The 23,241-nt window shown below is 40.5% G+C and overlaps 1 long non-coding RNA gene across 5 annotated transcripts in view; it reads right to left on the bottom strand.

Annotated features, from left to right (window-relative positions):
* LOC139008750 (uncharacterized) overlaps window positions 1-23,241 on the bottom strand; it is a 125,926-nt gene that overhangs the window by 76,682 nt on the left and 26,003 nt on the right. The gene's annotated exons all lie outside the window — the stretch shown is intronic.

Below are 23,241 nucleotides of genomic sequence, written 5' to 3' on the forward strand. Positions count from 1 at the left end.
TACTGCCTCTTTTAACAGTCTACAATTGCTTTTAGTTTTTCTGTCAATAGTTTTAATCTTCTTTGTTGTTTTGATGAACTTAGTCTTTTTTTAAAGTATACTTTGCAATCAATTTTGCAAGTATTTGTAACAATAGGTTCAATTGTGGACCTCTGTCCCTAAATGGAAAAGTCATTCTAAGTTTATTTTAGGTAAAACATGAATTTATTTGGTTGCTTCATTTCCAAACGTAGTTGTTATTAAAATCCTTGCACTTTTATAAATTTCAGACAGCAAGACAGAAAGAGAGAGTGAGAGAAAGAGGGGGAGAGGACTTTGTAATAGAATCCTGCTAGAGCCAACTCTCAGTAGTCTTTTGGCAAAAGGCCTGTGTGTGAACTATTTCCAAGACCTCAGTCTGAAAGACAGCCAAAGGCTCCACAAAAGAAAAGGTTCTAAATGGCTTATTACCTTTCACCTTTGACCTTTTACCCAGTTGCCTCAAACTTTGTGAACTTGAAATCTTGTGAGAGAATGCTTTGCCATCCTACTATTTACAAACAACCTATTTATTCTACAGGAACAGCTTGGCAGGACATATCCAGGTCACCTGACCTGGGTTGTCCCAGAAACTATGTGCCTCAGACTCTTCTTAAAATTAAGCCAAAACTGCAACATTTTGACTGGTTGAAATCAGTATTGGACTGTATAGCAATCATCAATTATTTAATTCATTTTTATTTGTACACTTTACCAAACTATTAACACAAAAAATGTAAAAGCAATCATACTTGTGTTATAAGTGGTATAAATTATGCCTTGCATGGAAGAGAGAAAAAGCATAAATTTTTAACCTGAATATTACAAGTTAATCTCAACTATTATACTACCCTAGATCTTGCTAAATTTACCAGTTCGTGACAAAAATTACACAGTCTTGCCGAGCCAGTGTGGCACAGTGGTTGAGTGTCAACCTATGATACAGAAGGTCACAGTTCAATTCCTGGTCAGAGCTCATGCCCAGGTTGCGGGCTCAGTCCCCAGTGGAGGGTGTGTAGGAGGCAGCCAATCAATGATTCTCTCTCATCATTGATGTTTCTATCTCTCTCTCCCTCTCCCATCCTCTCTAAAATCAATAAAAATATTTTTTAATAAATCTTTACTGATCAGATTGTTACAGATGTTCCTCTTTTTCCCCCCATAGCTCCCCTCCACCTGGTTCCCACACCACCCCATACCCTTACCGCCCCCCCATCACTGTCCTTATACATGGGTTTAAGATTTTTGTCCAAACTCTTCCCACACCCTTCATACCCTCTTCCCCCTGAGAATTGTCAGTCCACTCCCTTTCTATGCCTCTGATTCTATTATATTCACCAGTTTATTCTGTTCATCACATTTTTTTTATTCACTTGATTTTTAGATTCAATTGTTGATAGATGTGTATTTGTTGTTCATAATTTGTATCTTTACCTTTTTCTTCTTCTTCCTCTTCTTAAAGAATACCCTTCAGCATTTCATATAATCCTGGTTTGGTGGTGATGAACTCCTTTAGCTTTTTCTTGTCTGTGAAGCTCTTTATCTGACCTTCAATTCTACATGATAGCTTTGCTGGGTAGAGTAATCTTGGTTGTAGGTTCTTGCTATTCATCACTTTGAATATTTCTTGCCACTCCCTTCTGGCCTGCATGGTTTCCGTTGAGAAATCAGCTGACAGTCATATGGGTACTCCCTTGTAGGTAACTAACTGTTTTTCTCTTGCTGCTTTTAAGATTCTCTCTTTGTCTTTTGCTCTTGGCATTTTAATTATGATGTGTCTTGGTGTGGTCCTCTTTGGATTCCTCTTGTTTGGGGTTCTCTTCGCTTCCTGGACTTGTAAGTCTATTTCTTTCATCAGGTAGGGGAAGTTTTCTGTCATTATTTCTTCAAATATCTTTATAATATCTTGCTCTCTATTTTCTTCTGGCACCCCCATAATTCAGATGTTGGTACGTTTGAAGTTGTCCCAGAGGCTCCTTACCCTATCTTCATATTTTTTTATTCTTTTTTCTTTTTGCTTTTCCGGATGGGTGTCTTTTGCTTCTTTGTATTTCAAATCTTTGACTTGATTCTTGGGATCCTCTAGTCTTCTGTTGGATCTCTGTATATTATTCTTTATTTCAGTCAGTGTATGCTTAATTTCTGACTTGTCCTTTTCCATTTTTTTGGCATTCTCATTAAGATCCTTGAAGGTCTCACTAAGTTCCTCTGAGGTTTCTAGAAGATTTTTGAGTAACCTTATAACTGTGGTTTTTGAACTCTAAATCCAGTATTTTGATTTCTTCCATTTCTTTCATTTGTGACATGTTTCTTTGTCTCCGTATTTTGGCTGCTTCCCTGTGTTGATAGAGTGGCTTTGTGTGGTAGGTGTCCTATTGGGCCCAGTGGCTCAGCCTCCCCAATCACCTGAGGTGGACACTCTTGGTGCAACCCCTTTGTGGGCTGGGTGTACAATCTTGTTGTAGTTAAGCCTTGATTGCTATTGGTATCCCTGGGAGGAAATGACCTCCAGGCCAATTGACTGCAAGGACCCGCTGTGTCTATAGTGGAAGAACTGCTGTGCTGGAGATACCCTTATGGGGCAGGACTTGTATCAGTGGGGCTTTGGTGCTCACTGAGTCTGCCTCTTGAGTGTGTCACTTATGGATGTGAGGAGTTGAAATCTGGTATCTGACCACTGGGTACACTGGCTCCTGGATCTCCAAGGAGGCGCAAATTCAACCACTGTGTGAGTCCGCCCAGCAGGCGCTACCGCAAGATCTGCAGATTTCTCCTCTTCGTTTGGGGTTTGAAGATTTTGGAGCTCTTTGACCCAGCTGCAGTTTGTTAGGTTAGGCTGCAAAAGGGCAGGTGATCCATTTGCGCCACTGTGCACAGTTTGGGTGGGGTTGTAAATTGAGTGGGGCGGGATCTCAGAGAATCACAGGGCGGAGCAAACAGCGATGGCTGTCGTCAGCAGTCTCCGTGACTCCGCGCCTCTCCACGCCTCCTCCAGTCTCAGTGTCTCTGCGTCCTTGAGTCTCCAAGTCCTGCACCCCCAAGTAACAATGTTCCCTGCAAGCAGTTCTGCAAGAAAGCCACCCTCGCTTTCCAACCCAATGCCAAACAGTCCAGTTTCTCCCTGTAGGAGTCTGGGTCCCTAGAGTCTCGCCAGAAATGAGTTCAGTGCAGTCGGGAGCTTGTATCTCCTGATTGAAAAAACCACGCACCCAGGTGCAGCCCGGTTCTCGCGCCTCTGTACCTCTGCTCTTGGCGCCTTTGCACCTCCTACCCAGCCTCAATGCGCTTTTTTTTCTTTCCTTCTAGTTGTAGAACTTCCACTCAGCCAGCTTTCCCGTGGTTCTGGATGACCACCGTTTTGTCTTTTCGTTATAGTTTTAATGTGGTTGTGGGGGGGCGGCACGTACAGGTATATACCTTATTCCGCTATCTTGGTTGTCCAGAATATTTTTTTTAAATCACACAATCTTTCAGTCAGTTATTCATGTGTTTTCAAAACTCAGCATTTATTTTAATCAGATTTTACATTAGGCATTTACCTAAAGAAATTACTTGGTTAAATTCATTACCTCCAGCATGTTTGAACTGATCCTTCAAGGCTGCTGCTTTGATTATTTTGGTGATTCCTTCAAATAGATAATATAATTAATTTAAGTCCCACAAATTATTAAGGAGTATAAATATAGTCAGATTTATTTTTTAAATGTGAAAATTTATTTTAAGAATGAATAAATTAGTGAGCAATCACATTTCAAAGGGTCCTTTATTATTCAATGAATTTATTTTCAGGAGTTATTTTATTAATGTCCTTACTGTACTCAAAATGTAATTAAATTTGCCTAAATATTATATGCACACAGCTTATCAGAAATATCAACTATTTTGAAATAAGTACAATGTCAATGGATTTTCTTAATTGAAGAAAACTGTATCATTGTATTTACATATGTATTCACCACTAAGGAAAAATTAATTGCACTGATGACAAGAGTGAAGTTGATTTAATAATTTACCACTTGATAAATCGTAAATATGGTTTTTAATTTTAGAAAAGAGCTTCCGTGTTTAATCTAATGATGACAATGATGATGATAGGTAGGTAGCATTTATTGAATGTGCTGAACACTGCTGTATGTACTTTACATGGATTATCTAATTTAATCTTCATGACAACCCTATGAAATTGATACAATTATTATTCTCATTTATAGAACAGGAAAGTGAATCAAGGATAAGCTGGCAAGAGAAAGACGGAATTTGAACTTAAGCAATGTGACTTAATTGCCTCTCAAACCAGGGATGACTCTTAGAAAAAACTTACTAAATATACAAATAAAGTAACATTTTGAATTATAATACTTGTATACCACTTTATACTTTCTTTATAAGTCACCTTCATAAATGTTTCATTTGAGTTTCACAATAATCCTGTGAGGTAATATCATCATTCCTATTTTACAAATGAAGAAGCTAAAAGTAAGAAAGATTTCCCAGCCAGCCTGGCTCAGTGGTTGAGTGTTGACCTATGAAGCAGGAAGTCATGGTTCGATTCCCAGTCAGGGCATATGCCCGGTTGAGGGCTCAATCCTCGGTGGGGGGCGTGCAGGAGGCAGATGATCAATGATTCTCTCTCATCATTGATGTTTCTATCTCTCTCTCCTTCTCCCTCCATCTCTAAAATCAATAAAAATATATTTTAAAAATTAATTTAAAAAATAAAAGTAAGAAAGATTAACTGATTTTTCTAAGGTCATTTGGCTAATAAATTAATAGTGTGAGAATGCCAACCCAGGTCTTTTAAAATCAGACCTTATGGGGTTTTTCTTTGTAATTAAATGTATTGGGATGGCATTGCTGATCTCTATCGGCTAGATACCATTAGCTCCCTGAACCCCAATTGCAGAAACCAAAAATGTCTCCAGACATTGACAAATATCCCTTGGGAAAGCAAAATCATCCCCACTTGACAACCACTAGTTTAGACTATCCCTCCTGCTGAAAACTAAAAATGCAGAACTTTTATAAAAATACAATCACCTTAAAGCACTGAGCTGACATTATAGGGAATTTTCAAGTCAAATTCTAAATGAAATATCAAACCCAGTGCTATCTTTCTAGTAAGTAGAACATCAAACACCGAAGCCAATATTGACTTGAGGACATTTGTTAGTTGGCAAATTTAAACTTCAATTCAGAAACATTAAAGGCAAAGAGCCCCACCCAAGGAGGGGGTTGTCTAATAGAAAATCGTCTCCATATTAAGTTGGACCTCAAAGGCAATACCTAGAATGTCCTCCCATTCACAGCCTCACCCCTACGACTTCAGTGAAGGTTACTTTGGCACTAAGAAGAACGGAGGGAAAAAGGGAAAGGAAATGAGGAGGAACCTCTATAATCAGATGCAAATAAAATTAAATTGTACCCCTATCTTATACCACTCACACGAAAAATTAACTCAGAATAGATTAAAGACTTAAATATAAGACCTGAAACCATAAATTCCCAACTTTCCACTACCAAAAATATTTGGTCACAGGATGGCCCTTATGCATATTTGCTGACCAAGTTCTCATTACCTTAGTTGACTAGGGAACCTCAATTAGAGATTTTGGTTGAAATGGTCCTACATTATTTGGCAAAAGCAAATGAAAATCCTCCCTCTAGGAAGGGAACTTTATACTAAGCCTCCAAATAATTTTGCAAAAGCAATGAGAAAGATAACCAAGCATGCAAGGGAACAACAGCACAATGGACAAAAGCCTACATAAATAAAAGCCAACTGAGAGGAGAACCAAGATGGCGGCATAGGTAAGCACCTGTACTTGCTGCCTCTCACAACCACATCAAATTTACAACTAAAAGACAGAAAAACTATCTAGAAGAACTGCAGAAAAGCTGGATGAGTGAAAGTACTACAACCAGAGAGGTGAAGAAAGTGCATTGAGACTGGTAGAAGGTGCGGAGGCACAGAAATGGCTGGCACCTGGTTATGCTGCTTTTTTAATTGGGAGGAAGATACAAGCTCCTCCTTGCTCTGAACTCCAGTTCTGGGCAAGACTCTGGGGAACCCAGACACATACAGGGAGAAACTGGACTGTCTGGCATAGGGGCAAAAAGCAAGGGCGGCTTTCTTCCAGACAAAGGTGCTCACAGTGCTCATTGTTCCTGTACTGGGACCTCTCCAGTGCAGGGCTGACTGGCAGCCATTGCTGTTTGGTCCACCCTGGGGATTCCCTGAGACTCCGCCCCACCCAATTTACAACACCACCCAAGCTGTGCCCAGTGGCTTTTGCATATGAATGGCCTGTCCTTTTTCAGCCTAAAACCTGTCAAACAGGCAGCAGCTGGGTCAGGGAGCCCCAAAGCTATCAAAAGAAGGCCCAAGAACTGGCACCAGCACCTTGCTTCACAGCTGGGCCTCATCTGGGCACTTCCAAACCCCATACAAAGAGGAGGAATCTGCAGATCTCGCTGTAGGTCCTACTGGGTGGCCCCAGGCAGTGGCTAACTTTGCACGTCCTTGGAGATCCAAGAGCCAGTGTACCCAGTGGTCAGTGTGAGATCATACCAGATTACAACTCTTCACATCCAAGGGGCAGACACAGTCAAGGGGCAGACTCAGTGAGCACCAAAGCCCCATTGATGCAAGTCCTGCCCCATAAGGGTATTTCCTGCACAGCAGCTCTTCCATTGTAGACACAGCTGGTCCTCACAGCCAATTGGCCTGGAGGTCAATTCCTCCCAGTGATACCAACAGCAATCAAGGCTTAACTACAAGACTGTGCACACAGCCCACAAAAGGGTACACCAAGAGTGTTCACCTCAGGTGATTGGGGAGGCCAAGCCACTGGGCCCTGTAGGATACCTACCACACAAGGCCACTCTATCAACTCAAGGAGACTTAGCAGCTACCCAATACATAGAAAGTAACACAGGGAAGCAGCCAAAATACAGAGACAAAGAAATATGTCACAAATGAAAGAAATGGAAGAAATCAAAATACTGCATATAGAGTTCAAAACCACAGTTATAAGGTTACTCAAAAATCTTCTAGAAACCTCAGAGGAACTTAGTGAGACCTTCAAGGATCTCAGTGAGAATGCAAAAAAAAAAAAAGGAAAAGAATCAGTCAGAAATTAAGCAAACACTGACTTAAATAAAGAATAATATACAGAGATTCAACAGAAGACTAGAGGATCCCAAGAATCAAGTCAAAGATTTGAAATACAAAGAAGCAAAAGACACCCAAGGGGAAAAGAAAAAAGAAAAAAGAATCCAAAAATATGAAGATAGTATAAGGAGCCTCTGGGACAACTTCAAGCATACCAACATCCGAATTATGGGGGTGCCAGAAGAAAATAGAGAGCAAGATATTATAAAGATATTTGAAGAAATAATGACAGCAAACTTCCCCTACCTGGTGGAAGAAATAGACTTACAAATCTAGGAAGTGCAGAGAACCCCAAACAAGAGGAATCCAAAGAGGACCACACCAAGACACATCATAATTAAACTGCCAAGGGCAAAAGACAAAGAGAGAATCTTAAAAGCAGCAAGAGAAAAATAGTTAGTTACCTACAAGGGAGTACCCATATGACTGTCAGCTGATTCCTCAACAGAAACTATGCAGGACAGAAGGGAGTGGCAAGAAATATTCAAAGTGATGAATAGCAAGAACCTACAACCAAGATTACTCTACCCAGCAAAGCTATCATGTAGAATTGAAGGTCAGATAAAGAGCTTCACAGACAAGAAAAAGCTAAAGGAGTTCATCACCACCAAACCAGGATTATATGAAATGCTGAAGGGTATTCTTTAAGAAGAGGAAGAAGAAAAAGGTAAAGATAAAAATTATGAACAACAAAGTGACAATAAATACATATTTATCAACAAGTGTATCTAAAAATCAAGTGAATAAAAAATGTGACGAACAGAATAAACTGGTGAATAGAATAGAATCAGGGATATAGAAAGGGAGTGGACTGACAATTCTTGGGGGGAAGGGGGTGAGGGGGGTGTGGGAAAAGACTCAATAAAAATCTTACACCTACGGATGAGGACAGTGTGGGGGTGGTAAGGGCATGGGGTGGGAACCGGGTGGAGGGGAGCTATGGCGGGGGGGGGGAGAGGAACAACTGTAATAATCTGAACAATAAAGATTTATTTTATAAATAAATAAATAATAAAAAAGCTGATGAACAGAATAAACTGGTGAATGTAATAGAATCAGGAGCATGGAAAGGGAGCAGACTAACAATTCTCGGGGGGAAGGGGTTGTGGGGGTGCAGGAAAAGATTGGACAAAGATCTTACACCTATGGTAGAGGACATAGGTATAACTCTACCACCAGGCATAACGACCATCAGGCCCCCCGTGGGGGGGCGAGGGCCTGGGGTGGGGTGGGAACTGGATGGAGGGGAGCTATGTGGGGGAGGGGGGGAGAGGAACATCTGTAATAATCTGAACAAAAAAGATTTTTAAAAAAAGAAAAAAGTTTTCCAGGCAACCTCCATGCTGTCTCAAAGGGTAAGAGATCCTTCTTTTTCACTGCTACATAGTATTCCATGGTATAAATGTACCACAGCTGTTTTATTCACTCATCTACTGATGGGCACTTGGGCTGTTTCCAGACCTTAGCTATTGTAAATTGCACTGCTATGGACATAAGTGTGTATATATTCTTTCTGATTGGTGTTTCGGGTTTCTTAGGATATATTCCTAGAAGTGGGCTCACTGAGTCAAATGGCAGTTCCATATTTAATTTTGGGGGGAAACTCCATACTGTTTTCTATAATGGCTGCACCAGTTTGCATTTCCACCAGCAATGTATTAGGATCCCCTTTTCTCCGCAACCTCGCCAGCATTGTCATTTGTTGATTTGTTGATGATAGCCATTCTGACAGGTGTGAGGTGAGACCTCACTGTCATTTTAATTTGTATGTCTCTGATGATCAGTGACTTTGAACATTTTTTTTCATATGTCTCTTGGCCATCTGTAGGTCATCTTTGGAGTAGTGTCTATTTAGGTCCTTTGCCCATTTTTAATTGGATTGTTTATCTTCCTTTTGTTAATTGTATGAGTTCCTTCTACATTTTGGATATTAACCCTTTATCAGATGTATCATTTCCAAATATGTTCTCCCATACAATGAGCTCCCTTTTCATTTTGTTGATGGTTTCTCTTGCTGTCCAGAAGCTTTTTATTTTGATGTAGTCCCATTTGTATATTTTCTCCTTAGTTTCCCCTGCTCCAGGAAATGTATCCACAAAACTATTGCTACAAGAGATGTCTGAAATTTTGCTGCCTATGTTTTTTTCTAGGATTTTTATGGTTTCACAACTTACATTTAAGTCTTTTATCCATTTTTAGTTTATTCTTGTGTATGGTGTAAGTTAGTGGTTTAGTTTCATTTTTTGCATGTATCTGTCCAAATTTCCAAACATCATTTATTGAAGAGGCTGTCTTGACTCCATTGTATGTTCTTGCCTCCTTTGTCAAATATTAATTGACCACAGAGATGTGGGTTGATTTCTGGGTTGGAAAGAGGAGCATTTTATGGCCCCAATTTAGTTTATGGTCACTTCACAAAATCTGTCAAAGTTATAAAAGATGTAAAGTTTTTTCTATAATTAATAACTTGATCTTTTGTCTCTCCATATCTAATTCTTTATTTCCAATTCTACCAGGATGATTTATATTGTTAAAAACATCTTTAGAGGATTAGTATTTTGGTCATAATTTTATATGAATATAATAATGGATTATATATTAGTACATAAATAACTGCCTAATCAGGAATAAAATTTTAATCCTAGAAAAGACGTTTAATAGAAATTTTAACTAGTAGGCACATAATTAGTGGTGCTAGGGGTTTAAAAATTAAATTTCAATGTGGTTAAAGCATAAATTCAAGAACTTTAGACAATTTTTAAGAGAATAAAATGCTAAAATAAAAATCAGTTTATAATGTGTTTATATAATTAGGTGTAATTATACATTACTACTCTATTTTCATATATGTTAATATAGTAGAATATCATTCAGAAAAAAATTTTATGTAACATTTTTTTAAATATTTTTACAAATGTGTCTTTATCCCCCGTAGTCCCGTCATCCCCCAAGTCTTTCCCTCACCCTCACCCACACCCGCTGTTGTCTGCGTCCATCGCTTATGCTTATATGCATGCATACAAGTCCTGTGGTTGATCTCTCCCCCGTACCCCTACCCTCCCCTACCTTCCCTCTGAGGTTTGAGCATCTGTTCGGTGCTTCTCTGTCTCTAGATCTGTTTTTGTTCATCAGTTTATGTTGTTCATTATAGTCCACAAATGAGTGAGATCATGTGATATTTATCTTTCTCTGACTGACTTATTTCACTTATTAGCATAATGCTCTCCAGATCCATCCATGCTGTTGCAAATGGTAGGAGTTCGTTCCTTTTTACTGAGGCATAGTATTCCATTGCATAGATGTGCCAAAGTTTTTTAATCCACTCATCTGCTGATGGGCACTTAGGCTGTTTCCAGATTTTAGCTATTGTAAATTGTGTTGCTATGAACATAGGGGTGCATACATCCTTTCTGATTGGTGTTTCTGGTTTCTTGGGATATATTCCTAGAAGTGGGATCACTGGGTCAAATGGAAGTTCCATTTTCAGTTTTTTGAGGAAACTCCATACTGTTCTCCACAGTGGCTGCACCAGTCTGCATTCCCACCAGCAGTGCACAAGTGTTCCCTTTTCTCCACATCCTTGCCAGCATTTGTCATTTGTTGATTTGTTAATGATAGCCACTCTGACAGGTGTGAGATGGTACCTCATTGTCGTTTTGATTTGCATCTCTTGGATGATTAGTGGCTTTGAGCATGTTTTCATGTGTCTCTTGGCCTTCCTTATGTCTTCTTTCGGAAAGTATCTATTTAGATCTTTTGCCCATTTTTTGATGGGTTGTTTGTTTTCCTTTTGTTAAGTTGCATGAGTTCCCTGTAAATGTTGGAGATTAAACCCTTATTGGAGATATCGTTGGCAAATATGTTCTCCCATGCAGTGGGTTTTCTTGTTGTTTTGTTGGTTTCTTTTGCTGTGCAGACGCTTTTTATTTTGATGTAGTCCCATTTATTTATTTTCCCTTTAGTTTCCATTGCCCTAGGAGCTGTGTCGGTGAAGATATTGCTTTGGCATATATCTGAGATCTTGCTGCCTGTGGATTCCTTGAATATTTTTATGGTTTCCATCTTACATTTAAGTCCTTTATCCATTTTAAGTTTATTTTTGTGTATGGTGTAAGTTGGTGGTCTAGTTTCATTTTTTTGCATGTGTCTGACCAAGTTTCCCAGCACCATTTATTGAAGAGACTGTCTTGACTCCATTGTATGTTCTTGCCTCCTTTGTTAAATATTAATTGAGTATAGTGGTTTGGGTCGATTTCTGGGTTCTCTAATCTATTCCATTGGTCTATATGTCTGTTCTTGTGCCAGTACCAAGCAGTTTTGAGAACAGTGGCTTTGTAATACATCTTAATATCTGGTATTGAGATCCCTCCTACTTTGTTCTTCTTTCTCAGGATCGCTGCAGCTATCCTGGGGGGTTTTGTTTTGTTTTTATTCCAGATGAATTGTTTGGAGAGTTCTTTCTAGGTCTGTGAAATATGCCGTGGGTATTTTAATGGGGAGTGCATTGAATTTATAGATTGCTTTGGGTAGTATGGACATTTTAATGATGTTGATTCTACCAATCCATGAACACAGTATGTTCTTCCATCTCTTTATATCTTCCTCTATCTCTTTTTCAAACATCTTGTAGTTTTCTGAGTACAGGTCTTTTACCTCCTTAGTTAAGTTTGTTCCTAGGTATCTTAATTTTTTTTGTGCAATGGTAAATGGGATTTTCTTGTAATTTCTCTTTCTGTAAGTTCACTATTGGTATATAAAAATGCCATAGATTTCTTGGCGTTAATTTTGTATCCTGCTACTTTGCCAAATTCGTTTATTAAGTCTAATAATTTTTTGATGGAGTCTTTAGGGTTTTCTATGTACAGTATCATGTCATCTGTGAATAATGACAATTTTACTTCTTTTTTTCCAATTTGGATGCCTTTTATTTCTTCTTCTTGTCTGATCACTATGGCTAGAACTTCTAGTACTATGTTGAACCACAGTGGTGAAAGCGGGCATCCCTGTCTTGTTACTGTTCTTAAGGTTTTAGTTTTTGCCTATTGAGTATGATGTTGGCTGTAGGTTTGTCATATAAGGCTTTTATTATGTTGAGGTATGATCCTTCTATTCCCACTTTGCTGAGCGTTTTTATCAGAAAAGGGTGTTGGACTTTGTCAAATGCCTTTTCTGCATCAATCCATATGATTATGTGATATCTGTCTCTCAGTTTGTTTATGTGATGTATCACGTTTATTGATTTGTGGATATTGTACCAGCCTTGCATCCCTGGAATAAATCCCACTTGGTCATGGTGTATAATTTTTCTAATGTAATGCTGGATCCGGTTTGCTAGCATTTTGTTGAGGATTTTAGCATCTACGTTCATCAGGGTATTGGCCTGTAATTCTCTTTCTTTGTGGTGTCTTTATCTGGTTTTGGGATTAGGGTAATGCTGGCTTCATAGAAAGAGCTTGGAAGTGTGCCTACCTCTTGAATTTTTTGGAATAGTCTGAGAAGGATTGGTTTCAGTTCTTTGAATGTTTGGTAAAACCCCTGTGAAGCCATCTGGTCCAGGGATTTTATTTGCTGGAAGCTTTTTGATTACTGTTTCAATTTCATCAGTAGTTATCGGCCTATTCAGGTTTTTTTATTCTTCCTGATTAAGTTTTGGAAGCTTGTATTTTTCTAGGAATGTGTCCATTTTGTTGAGGTTGTCCAGTTTTTTGGAGTAGAGGTGTTCATAGTATTTTTTTACAATCCTTTGTATATCAGTAGGATCAGTTGTTACTTCACCTCTTTCATTTCTGATTTTGTTTATTTGGGTCCTCTCTCTTTGTTTATTGGTGAGCCTGGTGAGAGGTTCATCAATCTTGTTTATCCTTTCAAAGAACCAGCTCTTGGTTTCATTGATCTTTTGAACTGTGTTGTGTGTTTTTTGTTTTTTGTGGTGTGGTTTTTTGGGGGGTTTTTGGTATCTATGTCATTTATTTCTGCTCTGATCTTTATTTCCTTCCTTCTGGATACTGTGGGCTTTTCTTGTTGCTCCCTTTCTAATTCTTTAAGTTGCAAGGTTATTTAATTTATTACCAGTTTTTCTTGTTTTTTGAGGTAGGCCTGTAGAGCTATGAATTTCCCTTTCAGGACTGCTTTCATTGTGTCCCATAGATTTTGGATTGTTGTGTTTTCATTGTCATTTGTTTCCAGGATGTTTTTTATTTCTTCTTTGATCTCTTTGGTAACCCAATCATTGTTTAATAGCATGCTATTTAGCCTCCAAGTGTTTGATTTTTTTTCATTGTTTTTATTGTAGTTGATTTCTAGTTTTATGCCATCTGAGAAGATGCTTGTTATGATTTCTATCCTCTTGAATTTGAAGAGACTTTGCCTGTATCCTAATATGTGGTCTATCTTTGAAAATGTCCCGTGTGCACTGGAGAAGAATGTATATTCTGTAGCTTTGGGGTGAAATATTCTGAAGATGTCAATTAAGTCCATCTGATCTAGTGAGTCATTTAGGATTGCTGCTTCTTTGCTGATTTTTTGTTTAGAGGATTTATCCAGTGGTATTAAAGTCCCCTACTATGACTGTATTGCTATCGATCTCTCCCTTCATATCTTCCAGAAGTTGTTTTGTGTATTTGGGTGCTCCTGTATTGGGTGCATATATGTTTACCAGAGTTATATCTTCTTGTTGAATTGCTCCCTTTAGTATTATGTAGTGGCCTTCCTTATCTCTTGTTATGGCCTTTACTTTGAGGTCTATTTTGTTAGATATAAGAATTGTTACCCCAGCTTTTTTCTCATTTCCATTTGCCTGAAAAAATTTTTTCCATCCCTTCACTCTCAGTCTGTGTGCATCCTTTGTTCTGAGGTGGGTCTCTTGCAGACAGCAAATACATAGGTCATATTTTCTTATCCATTCAGCTTATCCATTTCTTTTGATTGGTGCATTTAATCCATTTACATTTAATGTTATTATTGATAAGTACTTATTTGTTGTCATTTTTATTCTTAATATTTGTGTTTCTTCTTGCCTTTCTGTTTCTTCTTTTTAAAGCAGTCCCTTTAGCATTTCTTGCATTGCTGGCTTGGTAGTAATAAACTCTCTTTGCCTTTTTTTGTCTGTGAAGCTCCTGATTCCACCTTCAATTTTGAATGATAGCCTTGCTAGGTACAGTATTCTTGGATTCAGTCCCTTGCTTTGCATCACTTTGTATATTTCATTCCATTCCCTTCTGGCCTGGTGTGTTTCTGTTGAAAAATTAGTTGATATTCTAATAGGAGCTCCCTTGTAAGTAACTTTCTGTCTCTCTCTGGCAGCCTTTAAGATTCTTACTTTGTTGTTAGTATTTGCCAATTTAATTATGATGTGTCTTGGTGTCAGTCTTTTGAGGTTCATCTTGTTTGGGACTCTATGTGCTTCTTGGACTTGCATAGTTTTTTTCTTGCCAATATCAGGGAAGTTTTCTGTCATTATTTCTTCAAACAGGTTTTCTATTCCTTGCTTCTCTTCCTCTCCTTCTGGTACTCCTATTATGCGAATATTGTTTCGTTTTATGTTGTCCCAAAGCTCCCTTAGGCTCTCTTGCTTTTTAAATCTTCTTTCCAATTGCTGCTGTGTTTGTGTGTGTTTTCCTACCTTGTCTTCTAATTTGCTGATGTGGTCCTCAGCCTCTTGTAATCTACTGTTAAGCCTTCCATTGTGTTCTTTATTGCAACTATGTCATTCTTCATCTCCTCTTGTTTCCTTTTCATGTTGGTGACATTCTCATTCAGCTCCTTATAATTCTCATTGAGTTGTGTGTATTTGTCATCCAGCCGTTTGAGCATCCTTATAACCATTACTCTGAATTCTTTCTCTGATATGTTGCTAGCTTCAGTTTCATTTAACTTCCTCTCTGGTGATTCTTCTTTTTCTTTCCTTTGGGGATTGCTTTTTTGTCTTCCCATGTTTTGCTGTAACGTTTTAATTGTAGATCCGATTGCTTTGCTACCTAGGCTTTTTTGGGAATGGTGCTACTGGTGTGATATCTCAGGTCTCCTGGGCTTGGTAATCTAGAGTAGCTCCCTACTTGAGCTTTTTGGGTTCTCTTGATGTATGCCTGTGAGCTGGAAATGCGCAACTGCGGTGTCTAGAAGTCAGCAGCAGCCATAGAGGGGGGTGTCCCAATTTTTGCTGTCTTATGCCCTTGGTTGAAGTTGTGTGTGCCCAGCAGAGACTCACAGTGGCACTGAAAGAGCGAGCAACTGTAGTGTCCAGAGTTCTGCAGCTGTGGGGTGGGCAGACTTAATTTTTGCTGCTGCACCTGTGGTGGATAGGTGCACGCTCCCAGTGGCGGCTTACAGCGGCACCAGTGGTGCGTTTGCTAGCTTGGCTTACTGAAGCACTCTGAAGGGCTCTGGCACTGAAGCCACGTAACTGAAGCATCTGTGGGCAGGTATCCAGGGTGAGTGAATTCAGAATTTCTACCGTCAGGGGGAGTGCATCACTATTTGTCCAAGATCGCACCTAGTGGGGGCTCACAGCAGCTCCTACAAGCGCTCTGTCATAGATGAGCTCTGGGTGCCTGCTCCTTGGAAATGCGCAACTGTGGTGGTGAGTTTGACGGCGCAGAGCTCTGACGCACTCTGAGGGGCCCTGGCGCTAAAGATGCGTAGCTGGGTTGTCTGTGGGCAGTTATTCAGGAAGAGGGAATTCAGAATTTCTACTGCAAGGGCAGCATGGCCTTGTCTGTTCAAAATCACACCCAGCAGGGGTTTACGATGGCATCCAAGAGCTGCCTATGGAGTGGTGTGCCCTGGAAGTCTGCACGCTGGAAACGCACGAATGTTGGAAATGTGTGAATGTGGTGTCCAGAGTTCTGCTGCTGGGGAGGGGGAAAGTTGCACTTACAGCTGTGGGAGTATTGCACCTTTAGAGGTGGAGGTCCCAGGGTCCGCAGGTCTGCAGGTAGGACAGCAGGATTTTGGTTGGAGTGGCTGCTGGGTTGCGGGCAGTGTCCAAGACCTGTCTGGGTGGTGGTGCTGATGAGTTTCTAGAAGAGACCACTCTCCCCTTCAAGATGGCATGGGCTCCGTGCCCGAGTCCCACAGTCCAGGGAGTGCCCTCAGTGGTGGTAGTCTCTCCCTGTCCAAGAGAGCCTGGTCTGCCAGCCTCTGCAGCTCCTGCCGGATTTAACTATCCCTCACTCACTCATACACACACATCCACACACTCTCCTTTCATCCCCTCACTAACTCACTTCCTATCCCTCACCTCCGTCCTGCCAACCGCCATCTTTTTTTTTCTTATATAACATTTTTAAAGACAATGGAATAGCAACAAAACAATTTTTAGATGTAATATAAATAAATCTTATTTATTAAAGAAACTAAGTTAGAAAGCACGGGAACACTGACACACTAATTACTCTGCTTTACATAAGACTCGAAAGTGTAACAGCACAATTCTGTGATCCTTATATATACAAATTTTCCCTTAACTTTGATGATTCTGCCTTTGTTGGAAACACAGAATTACTTTATCATATGCAATTCTATTATTAGTAAGAGGATCTCATAATAACTCTGTTAAACAACTGGGGCCCTACATTCCCATGCCTGAGAATTTTCAATGAAGGGCCCTCACTTTTACTAAGGTAATAACTGAATTTTGTTCAAGATTCTCAAATTTTGAGTATATCACATTAAGAAGCACTCACTTTATTTTCAATTGCTTAGGTGGATGGGATTAAAGAAAATGCAGCTGTACTATAAGAATTTTCTGCTACTCAACTGCCAGTGTAGTTATACATGAAGAATTCTTATTACATCAAAAGAGAACAGAATGCATTTCAAAGCACAATTGACCCCCTGGATTCAGTTTTACCAATGGAAAGATTCCAGTCACTATAGACTCTTTTCCCTACTCAAAAAGAGACCCTCTCTACTAATTACCATTAAAATGCTCCACATTTTTAAGTTTGCAGCATCATGGCCTCATTACAAATTAGGTATTTAGAGAAAACTGCATTTTCTTTAAAAGAAAATGTTAAGTATGTACAATTCCTCCATCATGCATTTTTTAAATACTAACTGTTCTTGCAACCTTGACTCAGGCAAATGCTCAAGGAGATTATAGAACTGATATAAGTATGAGTTTTATGCCTGATGGGAAATTATTCTAAAGATTTTTTTAATGTGAAAAATGACATCATCATTGTGAATTCTGCTCTGGAATACAAAGGCAGGAATTACATTGCGTTGTTAAAATATTAGCAACTACATTTCATTTTTTGAAGAGGCAATTTAGTTTTCTGAAATAAAGACTTGATTATATCTCTTATTACTGTTGTAAGAATTTGATAGATCACAAAATATAAGAGTTACAGCATGTGCCAACTATCAACCAGGAAAAATGAACATGATTCATAATTCACTTTGAGAATGTCTAGTTAGTCAATCAAGTGATTTGTAATCATGAAGGCTGCCAGAAATTGGATGAATAATGAGCCACAGTAAAACCCCTGGATGTTTTTAGTATTCTTATTTCATTATGTGACTTTTATTGCTATTTTTAATCTCTGTTTCTCAGCATCACAAATTAAATCACATATTTACTTAGACTTTTTTTTTCTACTAAATAGGCTAAAGGATATACAAGTTGAATGGCCAGAGTATTTAATGTCTTCCTACAAAATTAAAAGTCTTCATATTTATAGCTGAGCAAAGAAAATTGCATTCCTTCCAACCTCCTCAACACTTACCTCATTTTATCTAAATTATTTAGTGAATATGCTATTTCAGCATAGCTCATTCTAATTCAGTATATTTTCTTAAGTTGTTTTATATAGTCTAAAACAAATAAAATCATTTAACAGAATCTAGTTGTTATCAGAAGTCTTAAGCTTGCTTTTAATATTTTAATTGCATAACATTTCCTCAGTTAAAATTATAATATAAGCTGATGGCCAAAGAACATTTTACCTCTAATCCATATAATCTTATTAAATTATAAACAGAGAAAATATGAACCAACTTAAAGCTTGGCATATTATTAAAAGGATAATGTGATAAATTAGTGTTTTTCAAAATGTAAAACTACAAAGCTATGTAAGACTTTGTCATTCTGATAATACTGACCATTAGTCAGGAGTATATTACATAAGAACTACAGTTTAAAGCAAATGGAACTTTAAATGTGATAACCAATAGGCTCATTTTTTACTTCCTTTTCATAATTTTCAAGCAGAAGGGTCCTTTTCCAACTTTAGATTGATTATGACATGACACCAGAGCACATGTGGGCCTCTTTAAGGAAAGTAATAGAGTCCTTGAGTCAAGATCTATCTACTCATTATTGAAATACTAGAGGCCCGGTGCATGAAATACGTACATGGGTGAGGGGGGCATCCCCTCAGCCCAGCCTGCACCCTCTCCAATCCGAGGCCCCTCAGGGCATGTCCGACTGCCAGTTTCCTGAGGATCGGGCCTAAACCAGCAGTCAGACATCCCTCTCACAATCCAGGACCCCTGGCTCCTAACTGCTCACCTGCCTGCCTGCCTGATCGCCCCTACTGGCCCCCCTGCCAGCCTGATCACCCATAACCATCTCTGCCTGCCAGCCTGGTCACCCCCAACTGCCCCCCTTTCCAACCTGGTCGCCCCCAACTGCCTCCCCCCCTGCCAGCATAGTCACTCCTTACTGGCCCCCCTCCCACCGGCCTCGTCTCCCCCAACAGCTCCACTCTGTTGGCCTGGTTGCCCCTAATTGCCCCCCCACCAGCCTGGTCACCTCTTAATGCCCCCCATTAAGGCCTGGTTGCCCCCAGTTGCCTCCCTGCCAGCTTGGTCATCCCTCACTGTCCTCCTCTGCTGGCCTGGTCACCCTTAACTGCATACCCCTGCCGACCTGGTTGCCTCTAACTGCACCCCCTGCCGGCCTGGTTACTCCTCACTCCCCCCCCCCCCTGCTGGCCTGGTTGCCCCCAACTGCCCCCCCTGCTGGCTTGGTCACCTCTCACTGCCCCCTCTGCTGGCCTGGTTGCCACCAACTGTGCCCCCTGCCGGCTTGGTCGCCCCACACAGCCTGTTTGGTCATCCATTCGGTTGTGATGGCCCCTGGCTCTTTATATATATATAGATATTTATGAAAAATCAACTACCTAAATTTTATGGGTAAATTTCCAATAATAAATGTTTGGTTGTTCAAGATAACAATATCTTAAACTCCAAGAAGCCAATATGATTATAGTGAGAACTCAGGGAACTATTTTCTACATTGAATGGCCCCTGAAAAGTATAGCAATACTCCACCTTAGAATTACTTTATCAGTCCTGTCATACCAACTATGAGAATCATCTTTTCTTTAAAAAAAATTTATCTTTTCTTTCCTATCAAGATTAACCAACCATTCCTTCATTCATTCACTCAGTCATTCAAAAATGTTTATTAAGAAGCTACTATGTTCCTCCTTGTGCTAAAAACTGAGGATATAAAAATTAGACACACCACATTTTTATTTGCCCTTGAGAAATATATAGTCTAGTTAAAAAGAGACATATAAATAAGTGTAATAAAATATAGGTTCTAGAATAACCTATGTACGGGAAAGGCTTACAAAGGTAAAGTTCACCCGGCCAGCGTAGCTCAGTGGTTGAGCATCGATCCATGAACCAGGAGGTCATGGTTTGATTCCTGCTCAGGGCACATGCCTGGGTTGCAGGCTCGATCCCCAATCCTGGGCATGCAGGATGCAGCCAATCACTAATTCTCTCTCCTCATTGATGTTTCTGTCTCTCTCTCTCTCTCCCTCTCCCTTCCTCTCTGAAATCAATTTAAAAATATATATTAAAAAGAAGAAGGTAAGATTCACTGGCAGATGTCAGTAGTCAGGAAAGGCTTCAAAAAAATAACAAAGCTGAGTCTTAAATGAAAAGTTGCACTTACCAGGAGCAAAGAGGAAAGATCATAATGGTAAGAAGGAAATATATAATAAAGATTAAAAAGTACCAAATAACAAATCATGGTAGGATGACTACAAGCTATTTAGTCTAAGACCGACATGTAAGGAGTATATATGATATTAAGTGGTAAGGGAGGGCTGCCAGAGGTAAGCCTAAAGCAGTATGCTATGGCTCAGTAACAAAAGACCTTGTACACACACTAAAGAGAACACAATCTATCTACACAAATAAAAGAGAAACATGGTAATTAGCGTACGACCGCTACCCTTTTCATTGGCTAATCAGTGAGTATATGCAAATTAACTGTCAGCCAAGATGGCGGCCAGCAGCCAGGCACTGAAGCGAGCAGGGAGGCTTGCTTGCTGCGGACTCCAACGTTCCCCGCCTCACTTGCCGGCCTCTCAGCTGCAACTCTAAGCAACTATGTACTATGTTGCAAATAAGAAGCTAAACAAAACCCCAGAAACCAGCCGGACTGAAAGCCAGGTGGACCGAAACATTGTAACATTGTATCGATGTTTTCAGCAGTGAGGCCTCAGAGCTAAAGCTGGCCCAGAATTAAAAAAAAGAAAGAAAAGAAAACAAGGAGCGGTAGGAAGCTTTAGTCACTCGCCAGCCGGAAAACAGCCCTCAGCCCCTCACCCAGACTGGCCAGGCACCCCAGTGGGAACCCCCACCCTGATCCAGGACACCCTTCAGGGCAAACCAGCCAGCCCCTACCCATGCACCAGGCCTCTATTACATAAAGTAAAAGGATAATATGCCTCCCAGCACCGGGATCAGCAGAGCAGCGAGGCTTCCAGCACCAGGATCAGCGTGACAGGGGGCAGCGCCCAAACCCCCTGATCGCCCTGCGGCTCTGTGTGTGACAGGGGGCGGGGCCACAACCTCCCTATCCACCCTGCTCTGTGCCTGATAGGGGGGAGCTCCCCAATCCCCTGATTGCCCTGCGGCTCTGTGTTTGACAGGGGGGAGCTCCCCAACCCCCTGATCGGCCCTGCGCTGTGTGTGACAGGGTGCGGCGCCCCAACCCCCCTCCCCACGGGCCCTGCTCTGTGCCTGATAGGGGGGAGCTCCCCAATCCCCTGATTGCCCTGCAGCTCTGTGTTTGACAGGGTGCAGCACACCAACCCCCTGATCGGCCCTGCTCTGTGTGTAACAGGGTGTGGCGCCCCAAACCACCCCCCAATGGGCCCTGCTCTGTGTGTGACAGGGTAGAGCCATAACCTCTCCATCGGCCCTGCCCTGAGTGTGACAGGGTGCAGCGCCCCAACCCCCTGATCCGCCCCGCTCTGTGTGTGACAGGGGGCGGTGCTCCAACTCCCCTATCGGCCCTACACTGTGGGTGACAGGGGGGAGCTCCCCAACCCCCTGATTGACCCTGCTCTGTGTGTGACAGGGTACGGAGCCCCAACCCCCCTGATGGGCCCTGCTCTGTGAGTGACAGGGGGCAGTGCCCCAACCCCGATTGGCCCTGCTCTGTGCGTGACAGGGGGTGGCGCCGCAACCTCCCCATCGACCCTGCCTTGAGTGTGACAGGGGGCGGTGCCCCAACCACCCAATCGGCCCTACCCTGAACGTGAGTGAGGGTGGCATCGCAACCTCCCAATCCACCCTGCTCTGTGCATGACGGGGCGGCACCCCAACTCCCCAATCAGCCCTGCTCTGAGCCTGACCAGGGGCTGCACTTAGGGATTGGGCCTGCCCTCTGCCACCCGGGAGCAGGCCTAAGCCAGCAAGTCGTTACCTCCCGAGCGGTCCCAGACTGTGAGAGGGCACAGGCCGGGCTGGAGGACCCCCCCTCCCCCCGCCCCCCGAGTGCACAAATTTTTGTGCACCGGGCCTCTAGTCTTTTATAAACAATAGAAACCATCAAAGGATTTTAAGTATAAAAACATAGGATCATAGATTTCCATGATGTCTAAACAACTTATGCATTTGGCTTTCCTCAACAATGATCAAACCAACATTTCACATTTAATTATGCATCTGTTAGAGAACTATCACCATTTTAGCCTACCTGTTTTATATCATATGCAAATGATTTTCCAGAACAAGGGTCTCAGCCTCTAGCACACTTGTGAGTAAAATAACAATTCTACTCCCTGAAAAGTGGGGTAGATACTAAAGATACACCAATTTCCAAGGGATTCATCAAGATTCTACTTAAAGAATTCATACATGTGATATATGCACTTGCATATACACACAACATTAAATATTCATAATCTATTGACAGATTGTCAAAAGTTATGCCCACGTGAAGTCACAAAAGCAAATGTTTTGGCCAGTCACATTTTGGTATGCCTTAATAAGCAGTATAAAATCACTGTGAACTAGCCAGACTGTTTCATAAGTGAAGCAGTTCAGTCCTGAGTTACATACATAAAAACTTCATGCAGCTTAACACAGAACTTCTAAATAGACCACAGAAGCTCTGAGGTCATGTATCCACACTTGGAATCCTGGGTCAGCCACTTGTGCAAATTATTACATTCTTGAGTCTTAGTTTTCTTGTCTATAAACCTGGGGCAATTATTCCTACCTCATATAACTATTGTGAAGATATAATGAGATATAGAAAGCACTTAAGCATAGAACTAACCAAATATTCATTATTCAATAAATAGTATTTTATTAAAACTACACTAGAAATTATTCTAGCTATGACAAACTCAAGTTTATACACTAACTAATTTTGTTAGACTTGCATTATTAAAGAAATTTCCAAAATCTAGTCCAAATGAAAATGTTTGAGGTAGGCCAAATGTGAAAATAACAATCATCATACTGAGGCAAATCATATAAAATAATGTATTTAAGAAAAAAATTTTTAAAAGTGCATCAAGTTACACTGACTAATTACTTATAAAGCATGGGAAGAAAGAGTCCAATCTTTTTTTTCCAAATATTGAATTTTTAACATCCAGAGGGGAAAAGTATCTCGTTTTATGCTAGAAAGTTGTATGAATATATATGTATATATCCATAAGAGGTCAAAAATAAAACCACAGTCCAAATCATCTAGTGGGGAATTTGGAAAAATTGAAATAGTCCAATCTTAATATAGAAATACTCAGAGCCTTTGTGAGGAAAAGAAAATTGTACAATAAAACTTTTTCTCA

This window comes from Myotis yumanensis, unplaced genomic scaffold, assembly GCF_028538775.1.
Source record: "Myotis yumanensis isolate MYYU_CA2020_CCGP unplaced genomic scaffold, mMyoYum1.0.hap1 SCAF_4, whole genome shotgun sequence".
NCBI lineage: Eukaryota > Metazoa > Chordata > Mammalia > Chiroptera > Vespertilionidae > Myotis > Myotis yumanensis.